The 14,246-nt window shown below is 30.4% G+C and overlaps 1 protein-coding gene across 4 annotated transcripts in view; it reads right to left on the reverse strand.

Annotated features, from left to right (window-relative positions):
- Positions 1-9,074, reverse strand: part of LOC142327109 (uncharacterized) — a 79,701-nt gene extending 70,627 nt beyond the window's left edge. For 3 of the 4 annotated variants that reach the window (XM_075369972.1, XM_075369971.1, XM_075369969.1), the window contains exon 1: positions 8,938-9,074. The gene's annotated coding sequence lies outside the window, so the exon portion shown is untranslated. Of the gene's footprint in view, positions 1-8,601; positions 8,916-8,937 lie in introns of those variants that run through there. The other variant, XM_075369970.1, reaches the window with a different exon arrangement.
- Positions 9,075-14,246: the final 5,172 nt, after the last annotated feature.

A 14,246-nucleotide genomic window follows, 5' to 3' on the forward strand; every position in this document is an offset into this window, starting at 1 on the left:
GTACCAGACTGTCTGCTAAAGTTAGGCAGTTAAGTATGATGTTTCTGCCAATCTTAATGTTTGACTGATATATCTTATTTCATTCTCACATGATATTTTCTAGTGCACAATTGAACAGTATAGGTGAAAAGTCATTCCTTGTCAAAACAACATTTTCTGAAAATGTCAAAACATTTTTCCATGTCAAAACATTTTTCCTTGTCAAAACAATATTATTGGAACATTTTCTGAATTGAAAATGTTCCAAGTCCACATCTGAATTTAAAATAATTTAGTTTTTAAGGGTAATTCCAATGAGGCTGATTGATTTTTGGAGTAGGGTAAATTCTACGCCATAATTTTTGGAGTAGGCTAAATTCTTTAAGGAATTTCAATAGCGATCCTCTATGGATTTTTTGAAGTCAATGAAAGTGATGACTAAATTTTTGTTTTTAACTCTTGTTGGTATTTCATGATCCATTTGAGATTGATAATTTTTTCTAGACGGCTTCTCCATGACCGAAATCCTCCTTGATACTCTCCAAATTCTTGATCAAGTTGTTTTTGAATTCTTAAGTATATTATCCTGGGCAGAATCTTATATGTAACATCAAGCAGTAAGATCTCTCGGTAGTTGCTTGGTTGTAACTCACCACCCTTTTTGTGCAGTGGGTGGATTATCGCTACCTTCCATTCTTCAGGCATTTTCTCAGTATTCCAGATATCTATGATGAGTCTGTGTAGTTTCTAAGGGTTTCTTTGTTTGCATTCTTCCAGAGATCCGCAAGTAGTTGATTTTCTCCTATGATTTACAATTCTTGAGCAGCAGATTGCTACAATCATTTCTGTCAAAGCCAGCGGTATGAATTTTTAAGTAGTCCCTTGAAGTATTCAGCCAGAATTTCGGCATGCCTTGATTGTAAGATATTTTCCCGGCTTTATCTTTTATCATAAGTGTAAGTGAGATCTATTTTGAGTGATGTTTGAATGTTCTGCAATATTCTCATGATTTATGTTGATTAAATACTTATTCTACAGTTTTTAGTGTTTCTTTCTGATAGTCTCTTTCATTTCATCTGATTTCCTTGGCAGCTTCCCTTCTCGTTCTGGTTATTTCTTCTCAGGATTTTTTGGGTTTCTTTAGTTATTTATGTAGACATGTTTTGTGTCTTTTGTGAATCATGCTGCTACAATCTCCATTCCACTAGATGAGCTCTTTCTTCTTCTTATTGGAATAATTTCCTCAGCTATATCTTTGAGTTTACTGATTAGGTTATTGTTGCTTAGAGCTGGTTTGGATTTTTCCAAATAAACTAAACTGTTTATTAGATAAATGATGGTCATACTTTCTTTTTTTGTTGTTGGATTGTACTTATTTTTAGATGTTAGTTTGATTTTTATTTTTGAGATAAAGTGATCTGAATGAATTTCTACTCCTCATAGGACTTTAACATCATATAGGGTGGCGCACAAAATGATCCAATATTTTGTTTAGTTAAAAAATATTTATTTGAATTGCAATACAGAAAAGTAAAGTACATCTTTACTATATACCTGGAGATTACGTTCTGTGTATCACATGTCAATATGACCACCTGTCTACCAACTTCTTCAACATTAATGCCTATGTTGTTAATATCTTGACGACATATATCCTCGGTTATCTCGTCGCACGCCTTGACGATCTGCACTTGCAATTCCAGCACTATATGAGAATGTTTAGGGAATTTTTTTTCTTTTAGAAATCCCAAAGAAAATAATCACACAGATTCAAAAAAGGACTGTTAGGAGATTAGTTCTGTCCACACAAAAAACAATTAGGAAATCGGTTTGAAATGACATTTGCATTAAAATTTACATGCAGAAAGTCTAAAACAACATTAGCTGTGGTCCGGCTCCACCCTGCATGAATCACTTATTCTCTAATTCAAACCCTTCTGCAAGAAGCAGAGGTACAAAATTATTATGCAGCATATTTAGATAAGGTTCACTGTTCACTGTGTTCAAAAATGAATGGCCCTATTACCCCACGACTTGAGATAGCACCCCATACTGTAATTCTTGGAGCATGGTGCATCTTTTCATGAAGCATGTATTGATTTTCAGAAGCCCAAAAACCCACATTGTGTTTATTAACAACCTCATCTAGGTGAAAACATGCATCTATCCGAAAACCAAACATATTATTCAACAATATGTCTTGGTTCACAGCCCATTTAGTGAATACATTCTTTGATGTTTACTGTCAAACCTTAATTTAAGCAAAACTGTTATTTGGTATGGGTACAAACGCAAATCAGTTTTTAAAATTTGCTGCACAGGTCGTCTATAAATCCCAAGTTGTGCTGCTGATTGATTTCCTGGGCTCCTCAGCAACACTGCTCTGACTGACAGCTTCAACATTCTGTGGAGAACGATCATTGGAAGGCCGTTCGCGCTTACTTTCAAATACTGAACCATCACAATTAAATTTTTCGTGAAGTTTATAAATTGTTTTAAATGACAATGGCCACAAATCGCCCTCATTTGATTAGTTTGAAAATGTGCACGAAACCATCTTTGTGTAAGCACCACAATTTTCATTTCATAAAAAACACAATACAGTCTTTACACACTGTGCAGCAGTCAGTCTTCCTTTGCCAGCCGTCTTGAAACGATACAAAAACAGCGCACTAACAAAGAGAATAAACTAATATTTATGAACTTCTCTCACTTCTGCCAACATAAAACATGTTAATAATTGTTAAACTAAACAATTATTACCAAAACAAATGTTGGGATCATTTCATGCGCTACCCTGTAGATATCTTTGTGGCTTTTAACCATGATGACATGATTGATTTGTAATTCTCCCATTCTTACATTTGACATTTCCATCATTTAGTTTGTGTGTTTGTCTCGTACAAATTGTGGTTTTTAGAATGGTATCTGCACAGAGTTCAATCAACCATCTTTGACTATTCTTGTTTGTATGTTTATGAGCTAGTCATTTTCCCACTATTGTACGAATATCTTCTTTCTTTTCCTATCCTCATGTAGAAATCCCGAAGTGGGATCTTTACATGCCTGTCAGGGATGTTAAATGGTCAAGTTCCTCCCAACATTTTTCTGTTTCTTCTTTATCTTTTTATCATTTGTTTGAGTGTGGATATTAATCACTGTTTAAATTTTGTTTTCACCTTTAACTGTTAGGGTTGCTGCTGTTTTGGAGTTTGATAGGAAATCCTCGATTGAGTCTAAACCAACCTTAATTGAGTCTGTAATGATTGTTATAAACCAGAAATCACATTGCAAATTAAGATATTCTACATTGCTCTTTTTCCTGGAGGTCCTTTGTAGACAATATCCCCGCCCCCCCGATTCCTCTGGGTCTTGGTCTGTGTTCCGGAGTTCTTGAAAGGCTTATTAGAATCATGAGTTTGTCAAGAACATCTGTTGCTGATTTTCATTAGTGAGTTTATGTTTATTATTGCGAATTGTTAAAACTTATTTGGTTTGTTGTTTTTGATTTTTTTTTGTTCACACCCCACCAGATCTGAGTGGTGCCTTTCCATGAATCTTTGGTGTTATGTGTCCAAGCAAGTGGATTCTTTTGTTAGAAGACATTTCCATGTTTGGTTGACTGATCTTGCAATCAAAATGTTTCTAGTCAAGATAAGACTAGAAATCATCTGGAGTTTACAATTCCAGATGTGATCTGAAAAAATGATTGATGAGGTATGGATTGATGATTGATGAGTTTCTGAGGTTGATTTCAATTTAGTTCACCAAACTAAATTCTCCATATTTCACTTGGCTCTCCAGAAGTACCATGTGGAGCCCCGATCCAAATCTACTTTTATGATTTTAATTTTGAAATTTTTTATTTGGATTCAAAATCAATTGAATATCAGATTTAATATATTTTTAAAAATCTTTCAATTAAGAGGGGTTTTTAAAATCTATGAGAAATTTAATTGATTTGTATTTTTTTTATTACATCTTTTAAATTTACTTAAGTTATTATGTATTAAACAGTATAAATGTTAACAGATTTTTGTTTAAATAACTGGTAAAAATATTTAAAAAATAAAGTGACTTTTATTAGACAAAATTATTTTTGGAATTTAAATTCCAAAAATAATTTAACTTATTTAACTTGGCTTGAAAGTGCATTTTTTAACATTCACCCATGTACAAATTTAGGATTACCAAATTAGTATGAACTTTTTATAAATGCAAAAACTGAACCCCACTTATAAGGAAAATGAAACGCCCACTTATAGATGAATTTATATCTGGATATTCATACATACTGGAAGTACCTATGCAATCTTTCTGAGGAAAAGTAACTTTGGTTTTATTCCTTACCTGTCTCAGTAAAATAAGAGTGCCCTCTTGGATCAAATATTACCCAATCAGATCTCTGTAGAGCAACCCCTCACAATCAGAATTTTGAGATTCTTTTAAATGGAATATGAAATATCAATACAAATGGTAGCTTACAAAAGTTTATGTAAAATGAAAACATAGAATTAGATGTTAACAAGCATCAGTAACAGTAAGGTATTTCATCAATATGATTTCTCATCAGATTTAGTTAATCCACATTTTTAATTGCCATGGGACACATTACAAAAACTGTGACACAAGACAAACATGTTACATGGCACACTAACAACATAATACTTTTTTTCTAATTTTCTTATGATTCCACTGCTTACATTTTAAACCACGGTATCAAATTAGTCCATTTTTTTTTTAATAATCTGATAATACTATTTCAGATAGATTACCAGTACACATTTCAACTTAAAAAAAAAATAACTTTATAAACATACCTCTTCATACCTAGCCTAATCATGAATTTCTCTTAAACTACTAACAAATTTATATGAAACAGAAGGGCACTGGAAGTAAATTGTAATTTGTTAAAATACATTACATGTAATAATTAATTGTACTTCTTTTGCATCACGTATACCTCATTACCAACCATTTATTTCCAAAAGAATTAAAATAAGCAGAGGTATGCTGATTTTAATTTTGAAATGTGTGGCTAATCTTTATCATATAGTTAATGACTGGTAATGAGATCAGCAGTTTTTAAACGAAATTTTCTGAAATACGACCGGAAGTACTGATTAAGAAATGTGATTACATTGAAAAAGTCATAGAGGGTCTGTTCCAAAATCCTGTGGTTGTTGTTACTGCTGATTACTTTGGAATTTCTACTGATAGAACTTAAAGCAATAGTATAAATAGCACTGATGTCCACATTCATATGTAGATGATGTCAATAAACTTCAATAATGTAATTAAGTAATGAATTCATATTACATGTTAAATTGAAAGTTACAACAAAAATTTTTAACTAATCTACAGTGTGTTCAGAAAGTCGCTGTATAGTATACTTTAGAATTATGTGGTGCATTCTGTTTTTCGGCGTTAAGTTGGTTGCCCTGTGGGTTCACTGGGTGTTGCTCAATAATAAAAAATGATGTCAGTTGTTGAGCTGTGATTGAATGTGCTTCATTTCACTTCATGTTGTTCTGTTCATTGGAATCAATAGTTGCAAGAAACATAACGATTCTTTCAATTGAAAAACACAATTTTCTCATTGGACTTCTTTCATGAAGGTGAAAAGTACACTGATTTAGTGAAGCACAAGTTTTCTGAAAAGTTTCCAGTTTCATTTTGAGGGGTTTTTGGCTTGCACTATCACCCGATCAGACTCCTCCAGATAACTTTCTATGGGGGGGCAGTGAAACAAGCAATGTATCGCCAACAGACCACACACGACTGATTAACTAAAAACTCCAATAACAACATACGTAAAAACTATTGTGTTTGAAAACAAATTAAAACATGTGCAGTGTAGTACTGATGGAGGAGGTCATTTTCAACACCTTTTATAAACTATTACAGTTACTGTAATCAGTAACTGTAAAATAAAGTCTCTATAAAATAATGAAATAAAAAGTACAAAATAATAATTAAGAAAATTCCATCATTACAGTGCAGAACAACTTTCCAAATGCACTGTATAAATAAATCCTAACACAATATATATGTAACTGAACAATCAATATCAAAGAAGACTCTTCAAAGAGAATTAAATATGTTTCCAATATATTTCATTATTCCCATTTTAAAACACTAATAAACCATTTAGGGCCTAATATATTTTTGAAGGCAATATTAAAAATATTATATATATATATATGCGATAAGAATGTAAATCAATCTGATTATATAATAAAAAGCTGAAACCAAACAGACTAGCAGGTTAAGTACATGTAGATTTTTTACCCTACTACACAAGCTGAATATAGTTACTTGGGCATGGAGATGAGAACATACTTTGAAAAATTAATTCATACCAAAATAATTTACTTTTACTGTTTGAAGAATATAAAAAGGATAAGTTAATTGAAGAGGATCAATTAAATATATGCTTAGGATCAGGAAAACACAATATCTAAATATCAGAAAGTAGGTTTGGATAGTAGGTAACCAGTCACAAAGTCTGCACCGTATTATCTAGTCAATTAACAATTAATTCTGTGAGTTATGGTGACCTGTTCAAATACTAATCCATTCTATGAAGAGAAGTTAGGGTTAAGGTTAGAAGAATTAAGTTAAGGCTAGTCTTGTGGAGTTTAAGAGTACAGTATGACAATACTAAATATCATCTTATAGAGTAATTGATCAAATATCAATTGATATTTACAAACTATAAGATAAGATAGATTTGATTGACAAGATTCTGTATATTAAAACAGATAAACTGCCGCTATAGAGACTACACCACATATTCCATGATAAGTCATGTGTACGACAGAAAATCAACTTACAAACAGTACAGTCCGTCATCTTCAATGGCAGACTCAAGAGTCAAACTCTGACTATTAAGGTTAGTTTATGGGTTATTTTGCATTTCTGACACTTCAATTTATATTGGTCTACACTTTTTCTGTCATTTACATGATGATATGTCAATAAGAAAAAATTTGTTGTTTGTAGCATAATTGCTCAGTACTTTTGAGATTGTAAAAGATAAGATCAGTTATGGGCAATTGTACACATCAACATTACTTTTCTGTTTAGGTGAAATAAATTATATTTCCTTGTTTAATTAATGAATTTATGAGGTTAATGAAGTCACAACAAATTTAAAAAATTAAAAAAGCATCAAGTACATTAATTAGTTTTTGTACATAATAATAGACTTATTAGTCCAATTTAATTCCAACTTCAAAGAAAGCAGAAGCAGTAAGAAATGACTACTGTTTACTGTTGATACCAAGCATCCAAAATATAAAATAGTATATAGATGTAGATTGAATATATATAATGTGAAGTACAGTAAATATACAGGAATAAGAAAGGCAATTTTTTAGCACAGATAATCTGTTAAAGGCTAATTGGTGAAAAGAAAAAATCAACCAACACTGGCATTTTATAAAAACACAGCAGTAGTGTTAAATTATTGAAAACTTTAGTGAAAATAGGGTAGAAATCGTGTATAACTAGAGTAATAATCTGACAGCTGTGACATAAAAAATGAGAAAATACAAGCTCTGTACAGAAAGAAGTGAAATAAAGGTGTAAGTTTATTATCTTCCCCTTCTAATTGTATATAAAAGCATAAAAGTATTTAAATAAATAATTTCAGATTGGAATAACAAAAGAAGAAATAAGGTATTAAGATTTAAACAGCCCTACTGTTCCTAGGGCTCAATCTAAAAATGGGATTTAAACAGAACAGAATAACATAGGCTCGTTATTAGAATAGGATTTGAAAATACTGTAAATGACTTCAAAAATTCTTATAAAAAATATACAATCAAAAATAAAGAACAGAAAAGATCTTGCTCAATGATTGAACATCTCAGAAGATACAAGTAATCCAATGAATTGACTTATATCTTAATTACAACATCATGAAGAAGCAACGATTCCATTACAAAAGCAAAATCTAGAGTCAGGAGTCTTAAACCTTAGAAGTTTCAACCTTATACCTAACTAAACATGAACAATTTAACGAAATTTCGATATAAATTAATTTGGGGAACAAGATTATACTCTGAAAATCATTTACAAAAAATTATATTCACATAAATCAGAAAGACTAGTAAATAAATCAAACATCCAAAACTTTAATTACCAGATAAATATATGATTAGGGGAAATATCAATAAATAAAAGTAGAAATTCCCCCCCAAAAAAAGAGATTTCCATGTAAAAGTAAATATCATAATTGTGTAAAATTGGAAAGGGTTAAATAATTTAAATGAGGCAAAAGAAACCACTTGGAAAAATCTAACATTAATACAAGTCGCAAAGACATCTTTTCACACAAGTTATACTAAATAAAGTGAATGGTTAACTGCTTTTGGCCCATTCATAAAAATTATAAATATCACGACTATGATCTTGTAGTTAATCACGTCAATGATCGACTTAAATCTAAAAAAGTAATAACACACTACATTACAGACCTTCCATACGTAGGGAAAAACATTAATTCTGCAAACCGGAGCCATTTATTTAGATAAACTTATTTGTAAAAAATTATGATTCTACAGATGTCCAGTTTCATTTAAAAGGATTATGCAATTAGACCTATCGCTTTCTTACCTTTTACTCCCAGAAAAAGTTGTAAAGTGATTTAACACCATCAAAATCCACTTTGAAAATACTAAAACACTTATAAACTTATTGTCTTCTAAACGCAACATTTTCATTATTAACTCCCGAAAAAACTGACTACTAAAACGGTTAACCACTAAAACTTTAAACTGGACTTTTTTTTAACTTTTAACACAACACAAAACAAGATAAACTGTAGTCTTCACGTTCCTGCAAACAAAATACAAAGAAACATCATGGCCTCGATCACACAAAGGCTCACAATGAACCGGCGAGAAAAGATTCACTGTCTTCAAACTGCTTACAAGTTTCAACGTTTCTTACCTTTTCCTACATACGATGATAGAAAATTTCCGTCGATTAAAAATGTGATTTTTAAAGAATTAAAACAAAAAGTACATCCACAGCTACTCAATCCTCCAATAAAATGGCTGTGCAGTAAGAACTAAACAACTTGATCGTGTCCTGTCTCAGACAGGAACAAGATAGCCAACCTATTTTAATGCCATAAACTTTTTCGTGTAAATGGTTTATTGTTTTAATGTTTCAAATGAATATCATTAAGTTTAATCCATAAATCTCAATAATTTTTTTTATTTCCTCAATTAATTCAGTTTTGAACGGATTACAATTTTACACGCATTCATAATATTATCTAAAGATTACAGTAATTTAGGTCGAGGTACACTAATTTGTTTTAATTACTCAGGTTAAAGTTAATAAGCTTCGTTCTTTAACTCCTACCGATAGATATAATTAATAAATAGTATCGTACTGCTATTTTCAATCAACTATTAAGACTTAGAAAAATTATCACAACTCACTTTCTAAATACCTGGAAATATACTTACAGAAGATTTTTTTTTAATAACTATGAACTAGACCTTTCCAGAACATTATTGTAGATAGCAGTTAGTAATGATGCTCATTTTAAAGTTGTTACAGAACTTAAAAGAATGTGGTCAACAGCATAATTATTTGATTGTAATACAGCATTATCGTACTATAACTTTTTTTTTTGTTTAACCTCCGGCGCCAGCGTTAGGTATTGCTTCAGTGGATGAGATGAATTATTGATTTGAAGCATGTGTGAAAATGCCATGCCTGACCAGGATTCAAACCCAGGGCCTCCAGATTAAAGGCTGAGGCGCTAGCACTCACACCATGGTGGTCGGCTACTACACTATATCATAGTTGAGGTTAACATCTTTGTGGATGTGAATCCCATCCCTTTTGAATGACTTACAAAGGTATATGCAACCTTTGTATTCATTAATGAACTTGGTTCCTGTTTCCCTCTATGGTATTTAACGTAATGTTTAATTTATAGACTCCTGGCTACTATGTTTAAGTTATTGTTCAATCAATTGTTATAATTTGTGTATTAATTTGCAGCTTTGAAAGTAAAACAATAATATAATTTACTGATAATTTAAAAAATTAAAACACAAAAGTAATGACAAATAGAACCAAATCTTATAATAAAATATTTTCAACCATTTAGCAGACATAAGTAGAAGTTTAAAGAAATTTCTTTTAATTTTCCAAGATACATTAGTATATACCCTGAATGACAAAAAATATATATATAACCTTTATTACTGTCATCTTAATTGAAAGCCGCATAAGCTGTAGTAAAATAACATGCCATGGTCCAATAACAATGGTATTTCAAAGTATAATCAAAAATGAATTTAGTAATTATCTTACTCCTTATTTTATTCCTTGTTATCTTAATACTTTTTGTTAATAAATAAAGGTCACTGTAATGAAATTAAATATAATTTATTTAAAAAGTATCACAAAAATATTGTATATATATATATATATATATATATATATATATATATATATATATATATATATATGTATATATATATATCGCATTTATACAATTTAAAAAGTATCACAAAAATTAATACTAACAATAATATAATAATAATAAAACAATGTTTAAGTTACAAAAACTTTTAAAATTGTTTATTAAAATTACAATAAATTTTTAAAAAATGATTAAAAATATTCTTAAGTTTTCTACTTTCAATTACCAAACAGATACCTGCATAAAAAATATAGCCCAAGTCAGATATTTACATTTTATCTCATATAAAAAACTTGAAGATGACAGTTTAATAACTCCAGTCAACATAAAATTTGGAACTGAAAAGGCAGTAGTTGTTCTATATAGTATTTTATATGATGAATCTGAAAATGTATTCCAAAACAACTGATTACATAACGTTCTTAAATTACAACTCCTTATATTTATTTGTTACATAATTCATGGAATAAACAATACAAATAAGTCAGTATATATGTTTACTTATTCACATCTGATTTACATTGTGATGTAGACCTATATTTGATACATAACAGTCGAATGATATCATTTCATGTAAAGCCAGACATGTCAGTGAGTCAAGTAAAGAGTAATTCAAGTGATTGAAATTTTCTTTTGCATGAGTTCAGCTCTTGGTGTGACTTGCTGTGTTCTTTAGTTGTGATAATGGTTTTACCATACATATATTATAAAGATTGTTTCATAAGTGATGCCATAAATTTAGTGAAGGATTTTTATGACAGAACAACTTTTGGTATTATTCTATTGAACATCAAGATTTGGTTTTTTTTGTGTGTGTGTCTCTCTCACTCTCTCTCTCTCTCTCTCTCTCTCTCTCTCTCTCTCTCTCTCTCTCTCTCTCTCTCTCTCTCTCTGTGTGTGTGTGTGTGTGTGTGTGTGTGTGTGTGTGTGTGTGTGTGTGTGTGTGTGTGTGTGCGCTGCTTTATTGCACTCCACAGTGAAACTTTTTTATGAAGTACTTTAATAATTATTTTTATAATTAAGTAAGTATTTCTGTAATATTTCAGTTTACTTTCATTCATTAAAACATTTTGAATTTTACAATGAATAAAAATTTGACTTGTAAAAATTCTCCAAATATTTTTTGTTATGTTTGCAGAGAATTCACCATGAAAAGTCAACAAAAACCAGTATCAAATTTGCTGAAAACTGCTTACAAATATTATTTTGACTGTCGCTTGGGAGACAAAGATAAATCCTGGTCTCCACATGTATCACGCAGCAAGTGATATGTTACACTAACAATGGTTAAAAGGAAAAAAAGAGCATTTGCTCTTTTTTTTGGCATAGCTATGATTTGGCAACAACCATTATAATGATTGCTATTTTTGCTTAATAAATGTTACTGGTTTCAATTTAAGCAATAAAAGCAGTATTGCATACTAACCCATCGGGTTGGTCTAGTGGTTAACGCGTCTTCACCAATCAGCTGATTTGGAAAGTCGAGAGTTACAGCGTTCAAGTCCTAGTAAAGCCAGTTATTTTTACACGGATTTGAATACTAGATTGTGGATACCGGTGTTCTTTGGTGGTTGGGTTTCAATTAACCACACATCTCAGGAATGGTCGAACTGAGAATGTACAAGACTACACTTCATTTGCAATCATACATATCATCCTCATTCATCCTCTGAAGAATTATCTAAACAGTAGTTACCAGAGGCTAAACAGGAAAAAAGAGAGTATTGCATACTCAAATGTTCATTCAGCTATGAGACCAGTACTTCATGATGTTGATTTACTAATTCTTATCACTTCAACTTCTTGGAAAGAAATTTCTGATACCCCAGAAAGTTCAACCAATAAATCCTCAACTTCAATAGATATTAATTACATTCTAGAAGAATCAAATACTGAACCTCACCTCATAACACAAGCAGAACTGAGCGACTTAATTCGTGACTAGTACTTGACAAAACAATATGCAGAACCCCTGGGTTCATGTCTTAAAGAATGTAATTTATTAAACCAGGATACTAAAATTTCAGTATATAGAAATCAAAATGAAAATTTACTGAAATACTTTAGAAGAGATGGTTTAATTTGTTGCTGCCATGATGTTAGGGGCTAATGTCTGAATTGCATATTGAATATGTTATTCACAATTGGCATTTATTTATAGACTCATCAAAAAGAAACATAAAGAAGGTGTTGTTGCATAACTCAAACAAGTTTTCTTCTGTACCAGAGGCACATGCTATAGGAATGAAAGAAACATATGAAAGTATGTAAAAAATTTTAAAAGCTATTAAATATGATAAACACTCATGGCAAATCACTGCTGACCTGAAAGTGATAGGGCTTCTTCTCATTCTCCAGAGTGGCTTTACAAAATATATTTTTGTCTTGTGTTTGTGGGATAGTCAGGCTACAGATAAACACTATACACCCACCAGATTGGTCTAGTGGTAAATGCATCTTCCCAAATCAGCTGATTTAGAAGACGAGAGTTCCAGCGTTCAAGTCCTAGTAATGTCAGTTACTTTTATACAGATTTTGAATACTAGATCGTGGACACCGGTGTTCTTTGGTGGTTGGGTTTCAATTAACCACACATCTCAGAAATGGTCGACCTGAGACTTCACTTCAATTTTTGTTGACCTGTGTAATTATTATAATAAATTATCATTAAGAATAATTAATGAAAAATTACAAAAGCAATTACAATAAAATATTTTTCTTGTATTATTAAACAGTTTTTTCTTTATTAAAATTTTAATGAAACATAATAAAAAAATATAACAAATTGACCAATTGTATTTTTACTGCGTAAAAGTCAAAGAAACTAATTTTCATTAAAATTTTAAAAATTAAGTATAAATAAGTAATTATGAAAGAATTGTAGTCTTATTATAAATTCTTAAACAACAGAATTAGTATGAAACAACCTAAAACCCACTTTGTGTGTTTTATCACACTTTTTTCAAATTATATTTTTAATTTTTTTTCACATTTTCGTTGTAAATGTGCTCAATTTCAACAGGTAACAACAAGAGGTAGTGCGCTCCTACATAAACAAATTTACCTTCTGTGACTTTCAAGGCAGTCTGATGAAATTTTCTTTTTCTAGAACTAAAAGAGACATAACTGAATTGCTAATTGAGAATGATAATTTAAATGTGAGAAATAATTCCCCCTTATTTATACCTTATTTGTAATTATATATATTTCTAACTATTCATAGTTGCAATAATACAAGATTTATTAATAATACAGATTTATCTGAATGTTTTTTGCCCTTCTGAAAAAATGTATTTTTTTAGTTATATTACTTTGATTCTTAGCAATGAAAATGTTTCCTTACTTGGGCAGAATAATTGGGCAGCATAATTTACTATGATTTTCCTTTGTTATCATTCACTTAGAAAACCATTCCAAACAACTGTTGGTATTATCACTCTACTTTAAAAAACTTAAAGTAGATATTTTAGACATTGTTTTGTCAGGTAGACTTTAATAAATGACTACCTGAACTTTTTTTAAGCAGATTTCACTCGTTCATTAAACTATAACTCTGAGTGTGTTATTCAGAACACAAACTACAGCGTGAAAAAGCCAACAAAAATTATTTGTGAAGTTCAGTAAATTAAAAACCTAGTTTTACAAATATTCAATAAAGCCAAAATAGTGGTAATTTTTATGGGTTTAAAATAAAGAAAAGAAACTAAAATTTAATACACAGAGTGACAAGAGTCACTTGAAGCTAGGTAAAAAATAATTACAAATAGCAAAAACATTTTTTTTTAAATTATTAACAATAGCAAAATGTAAT

Source organism: Lycorma delicatula, chromosome 6, assembly GCF_047948215.1.
Source record: "Lycorma delicatula isolate Av1 chromosome 6, ASM4794821v1, whole genome shotgun sequence".
Classification (NCBI taxonomy): domain Eukaryota; kingdom Metazoa; phylum Arthropoda; class Insecta; order Hemiptera; family Fulgoridae; genus Lycorma; species Lycorma delicatula.